Raw genomic sequence first — 6,433 nt, 5'->3', positions numbered from 1 at the left:
AAATATATATAAATACATATAAATGTATAAAAATACATATAAATATATAAAATATATAAAGATATTCAAATATCTCTGATTTTAAAAGAAGTATCCAAAGCATGTCTGTACAGATTAAATGAAACAGTTTTGTTTAACCTAAAAGTAGATTTTTTTTTTTTTTTTACAAAAACTGGGTCATGTTTTTGTGAAGAAAATTTACTTCAGATTGACCTGTGATGAATTTCTTTCAATTATTTAATTCATCCGGAAAAAAAAAAAAAGTCAGTTATTTATAAAACCTTAATCTAATTTTCTTTCATGACTTGATCCTAATGCATGTTTGCACATAGACCTCCTGTTGACCTCCATGGAAGTTACGCATCTAAAGGGAATGCAGAACCAGACTCACAAGACAAAAATAGTGTTTTTCTAATTGCTTTAATTGGTGTTTAATTTTTCTGCTGTTTAGAGCCCAAGTTACTGACTTTTAATGGGAAAAAGAAATGTATGCTGGAATGAAAATATGATAAATATGATAAAAAAAATGGTTAACATTATATTAGAGCTCCAGAAACAGAGCAATTGGTAAATGTGAATGTTTTCATTTGAGTTACAAATACCACTGATTTCCATTTCCGTTGCCACTTCAATTAATTTGTATTCAGAAAACCACATCCCTGAAAATGTGTAAAACATCTGCTTTGAGAAACTGAGTGTCAATAACTGAACTGTGTGCATCGTTGTACAGAGAACTCTGGAGCTGACTAGATCATCTCCGTTAAGGATGGTGATTTGTGAGTTGTCCACAGGATGGATCTAATCACATTATTCATTAGTTCAGGCTACAGGGGGGAAAGAAGTGACTCAAAATCATCAGTAATGACATGATGAAAGTATGTTGTTTTTTTCAGATGAAACATGACAATGACTTTAGCTGGCTCTCCTTGTATGCAGGTACTTCAGGAAGCCCCTTTGTTCCTATTTTCTTTAGTTAGAAAAAATAGTTTTTCCTATTTTCTTTAGTTTTTCCAAAATTACTGCTTGCCCTATGTACGTGGCACTTTATGCTAAGCAATCTGAAACCCTCCAGTGCAGTAACTAGGTGTGACTTCACCTCCCCCTGATTGACTGAGCCTAGAAAACCTGCACCGCAATGAAAACTGCAGTGAAAGTAGTTTTTCCTATTTTCTTTAGTTTTTCCAAAATTACTGCTTGCCCTATGTACGTGGCACTTTATGCTAAGCAATCTGAAACCCTCCAGTGCAGTAACTAGGTGTGACTTCACCTCCCCCTGATTGACTGAGCCTAGAAAACCTGCACTGCAATGAAAACTGCAGTGAAACAGTAGGGTAACTTGACAACGGTAAATTATACAGGCCTATCCCTCTCCAGTGCTTTACCTTTACCAATGCTCTCTACTGAATATTACCAACTTTGTTTAGCATGCAATACAGCTGATAACAGGCAACATCTGCTTTAGATCAAAAGGGTAGGGAACAAGTACTTCTTGCAGGTAGACTCTGCTCATCCTGGTTCTCTGTAGCAAATTTTAAGTGGAGATGGTGTATAACAAAAGTCACAGCTGACAATGTATTTTTAGCCACATACCTCTCATCTCGCTATCAATATACAGCACCTCATTCGGGGTTTGGATTTGTAACAGTAATGGCTCTCCAAGCATCTCCTGAGTCCTAGTAAATTCAGTGTCCCTATCTGATGAGCACGTAATGTGAAAAGTCTCTACAGTTAAGTAGGGAAATGCTGTAAATTCCATTTTGGGTGATATATTCACTAGGTAAGATAAAGATCAATTACTTTCAATGCTTAAAAGCGGTGTTGCCGCAATTCTTTACAAAGCCCTTTTATGAAAATGCTCTTATCACTACTACATGTTCTATCACCATTCACTGGGACTATTTACTTTCTTCAATTCTATACTAATCATTATTAAATATAGCTAGATTTCCCAGGGTGGCTGCTACGAAGAAAAATACTCAGCCCTGAATATATACAGGGCCCTTTTCTTATATACAGGCACTGGGAAGGATGTACGATTAAACATGGGATTCTCAGAAACTGGCAGATTACTGCTCAGACTAGGAGAAGTGGGGATGGAGAACGTAGCATAATCCTTTCCTTCCCCATCCTAAGTGTTGGACAACCTGTGCTAGCATGCAGGGAAGTAACTGCTTTCTCTCACAATCCATAGCTATAAACTCAGATCTGGAGAGAGGCTTTTTCCTTTAGACACCAAAACCAGCTCCAACCTTTCTTTCAAAGGACGAAAAAGTTGCCCTTCGTGCTATGAGGGTTGGTGTCCAGTGTCATGGCAAAGCTGGCAGCCAGGAGAAGGAATTGCTAGCTCAGCACTCTGAGCCCCAGGGTGGAAGGTGCTGACTTGCTCTACAGGATGCCCCATAGGCATTAACGTCAGCACATGGGGGCTTGCATAGTACAGAAGGACTTCGGGGAGTGAATTTGCCTAATTCTAGCAAGCCCACAACAGATCCAGATGTGCTATCTCAATATTTAGGTCTTATAACTTGCCCAAACCTGGACAGATTTTAATGGGAAACTCAAAAGGACTATCCAAAATTCAGGACTCAGTGCATGAAGGCACAAAAAAATATTAGTGCAATGGGAACTTGGGAGAAAGTTATGCATTTTTTCCTCTTATTTTTTTCTCTTGAAACCCTGAAAAAACGTCATCTCAGCTGGACGGCTAGCAAGGAATTCCCAGCCTAAAGAAATACAATCTGGTGATACAGTAGTAAGAGTAAACAGGATTTTGCAATGGAAAACATTGTTACTTACGTTAATAATAATAGGGTGCTATATCGGGTGCATCTTCATAGAAATTTTACAACATAATCCTAATAAAGTACAGTACGATGAAATTATTAACAGCTCGTAATTAAAGTATTAGAATATGCTTACCATAAATTAACACTTGAGAAAGCAATAGTCTTGGTTCCTTGAGGCCATTAGACTTTTTGAGACTTTTCTACTGGCCACAGCTGTAATACAAGAGCTAAAGAAGTTTATCGGTGATTTCCATGAAACATCTGCATCCATAATCTGGAAGTAAAATTCTGAGTAATTTATATCTCTGGGCTAAAGTCCAGTGAAGGAATTGTTAAGTAATCACTTCAAAAGCAATTTCCTTTAGTACAGGATGTCCATGAATTTTAATAGGTCATAAGTACACAGTAGTGAGGATTTTGTTTCACGGTATGGTTTTCCTTCTCTGAAATGAAATCATTGCCAAATGATCTTGAATACACATTAATATACTTTATGATTTAAATGAATTCCTAGAAGCCAGGTTTTATGGGATGGGATCACCTCAGAGATGACTCTCTCTTTCTCTTAAAACAATACTGATGTTACTCTGTAATATGCATTCTGAAAACATTATTTTCTAAGTTATTTCAGATACTTTCTATTTTGTTTTCATAAAACCACCATCTGAACAGTTAGACCTCTGCACCACTGCATCCTGGTTTTCTGGAAGTCCCCAAAGATTTGTGGTTTTGCAGGGTTGAATTACAATATTTTAATTAACAAATCATCCTTATTATTTAGGGATTATTTTGCTCCCCTGCAAAATCCAGTAGTAAAGTCTGGATTAAAAACATTAAAGAAACACTTTCAGTACAGGTTTTTGGACCTGTCAAGGCTATGATTTCACGAAGCTATGGACCAAAAGAAGCCTCCCAGTGATGGTTTTCAGAACATATGTATGAAACACAGATTTGTCTGACATCCTGCAAATGTTTGTTGACAATGCCAAATGAGTTCATTTTACTTTCTCTCACTCTCCCATACACATCTATATATTTGTGTGCTTGTGTGTATGCCACCAAACTCCTCCATCCACCCAGTCACTTCTGTCATTCTTCTCTGAATTTGTCAATCGTTTCTGGGAAGATGCCCAGCATCCCACACAATGTTGCAGCTCCTGTCACCCCACAGGCATGGAGAGCATTTGCTGGATTCCCGCTTTGCAAGGAGATGCCTCTGCATAAACAGCCCCAAATAATGGCCATATAATGTGGCAACTTCACATTTAATCATTTTTTTGTTCATCATCACACTAAATCTTGTTACACTGTTGCCTCGGTTTCATACTCCTACTGGGAATCTCTGCCTCAGCTGAGCTTCCCCACATGCTGTGTCTTACCTTTTTCCAGTTTGAAATTCATTTTGTTTTGTTCTTCCCATGTTTTTCATGAATCATTGTTATTTATTTGCCCGTGGTGTTGTAAGGCCACAAAAGAGATTGCCTGGGGCCCTCTCTGTGTTAGACTCAATATTTGAAGTGCTTCAAATTAAGCAGGATTGGAGGAATAAGTGCAGTTATCAGTGGTTTAACCCATGGATATTATACAAGGTACAGAGAAACCATCACCCCTATCCTCCAAAGCATCTGGGAGAGTCTGAAATCAATCAGCACCTTTGGAAGCCTGGGCAGAGGGAAGTTGTGCATGGTATAGTCAGAAAATTGAACCCTGGTCCACTCCATTAACCCCAAAGCCATCCTTTCCCTTAGCATCTTTTCATCAGTTCTTCGCCTCCACTGTGCTCACCTTGTCCCAGTTTAGCTCACCCTTGGGGTTTCTTTTAATACTCTGTTTACTCCTTCATCCAGTTCATTAAATGAGATGTTAAATAAGCCTGCATGTAATACCGGTCTCAGCAGTAAGCCACCAAGCACCAGCTTGATACATTAATGTTTATCATTACATTTTGTTTACAATTCAGGGAGTTTTCATCCTAATCAAAGTATCTATCAAGACAATTATGAGAGTAATATTTCGTAAGTGACTCTACCTAGTGCATTACTAAAATGTAATTATATTGGTGTAAATTGTCAGAGCTATCAACAGAATTAGGCATGTTACATCTGTAGAAGATCTGCTGCTGTTACCTCCTCTGCCTTTCTTCTCCCTAATTTGCCTATTTGAGCAGAGCCAAGGCCTAGGAGCAAGGGGGGAGCTTGGGCAGTGCATGGAGCCATGAGATAGTGTGGAGAAGATGCAGCTGGGAGAGTAACAGACTGCTGCGTTGGATGGGGAAAGTCTACAGTACTGTCCTCTGTGGCTCCTGCTTTCCTTTCACAGATCTCTGGGGTCTTCCTCCCTCAGCGTTTTCTCCATTGCATGATGAGGGATGGGAGCTTATCCTCATCCAAATGTAACTGCCAGGGTCGTTCCTCCCTTCCAGAGACACCAAACTACATTTGATTTTCTCTTCTTGTTCACATACATCTTAGAGCATGAGCTGCCTTGCTAAGGAGTTTCCTGCTTCCTGAGGTCAACTCCACCAATTAACAGACAGTCCCTGGAAGAGACCTCCCCTTCAAGCAGGATACATGGAGTGACAGGGTTTGTTTCATCACTCCTCATCCACTTCTTCCTGGTTCAAACCTTAAACAGCTACTGGAAGTCTCTTGCAAATTGTGCCTTTTCTGCCTTGTCTCAGCAGCAGCTGGTCTTTGGCTGGGAAGCACATCCAGCTCCAGGAGCGCCACTAAAGCTACTCGGGATTGATGGCTTCCCCCAGGCACCATCTCAGCTGTCTCAGGCTCCGCAGGAACTGGCAATGTGGCCACTCCAAATTAAACCCTACATTTGCTGCATAAATACCACAGTCCCCATACGACCTGAATCCACTGACTTTTTTATGTTTGTATTTTCCGGGAGTCCATGTCTGGTTTAGCAATTAACAGGTCTTTTATTAGATCTCCTTTACTTCCTAAATGATCTTTTTCTTTCTCATTATAGACATAACCTTTTTAGAGTCAGATAAAACTCTTCTTGTGTGAATTTAGTCCCCTCACCGATTTCTGGATGTTTTCCTTTCTGGCAGCCTTTTTCAGACAGGAAGTGGCCTTCATTAAAATGTGTTATATGTTTCACTTGTCCTTTGATCACTTCCAACTACATTTCTACTGGCTTTCCTACTTATACCTTTTCCTTAAAAGCCTTAGCCAATTCTCTCTTTTTGTTTTGTTTTGTTTTGTTGTCGCAGATTTTCTTTAATCTCAGTTCTTCTGTGCAGCTCATTAGTTTAGACCTGAAGACGAGGATGGTGGGGAAGAAGTAAAATAAAAAGCATTCCTGAGATCTCAGCCTTAAGCATGAAATTAAACACTTCATAAAAGGAGCAGCGCCTTCTGGTACGGATTGTTTAGTAGTGCTACAGACAACGCTACTCCTGGCCACTGAAAGCATTTAGCCTCCCAGCTAGTGGCACGCAACCTCCAAGCATGACAGTATCAGAGCATAATACACACCTCAACTTTTATTCAGAGGGAATATTTGCTGAAATTGCTATTAAGCGGATGAAAAAGTGTGAAAATCACAGAGGGGCTTTGTTTTCTGCAGAACCACAAACTCAACTCATCTCATCACTTCCAAGGTGTTAGACTTATTTGCTACAGTAAATT

Source organism: Aptenodytes forsteri, unplaced genomic scaffold, assembly GCF_000699145.1.
Source record: "Aptenodytes forsteri isolate BGI_AS27 unplaced genomic scaffold, ASM69914v1 Scaffold155, whole genome shotgun sequence".
Classification (NCBI taxonomy): domain Eukaryota; kingdom Metazoa; phylum Chordata; class Aves; order Sphenisciformes; family Spheniscidae; genus Aptenodytes; species Aptenodytes forsteri.
The sequence above is the reverse complement of the archived record's forward strand: the minus strand, read 5'-3'. Positions refer to the sequence as shown.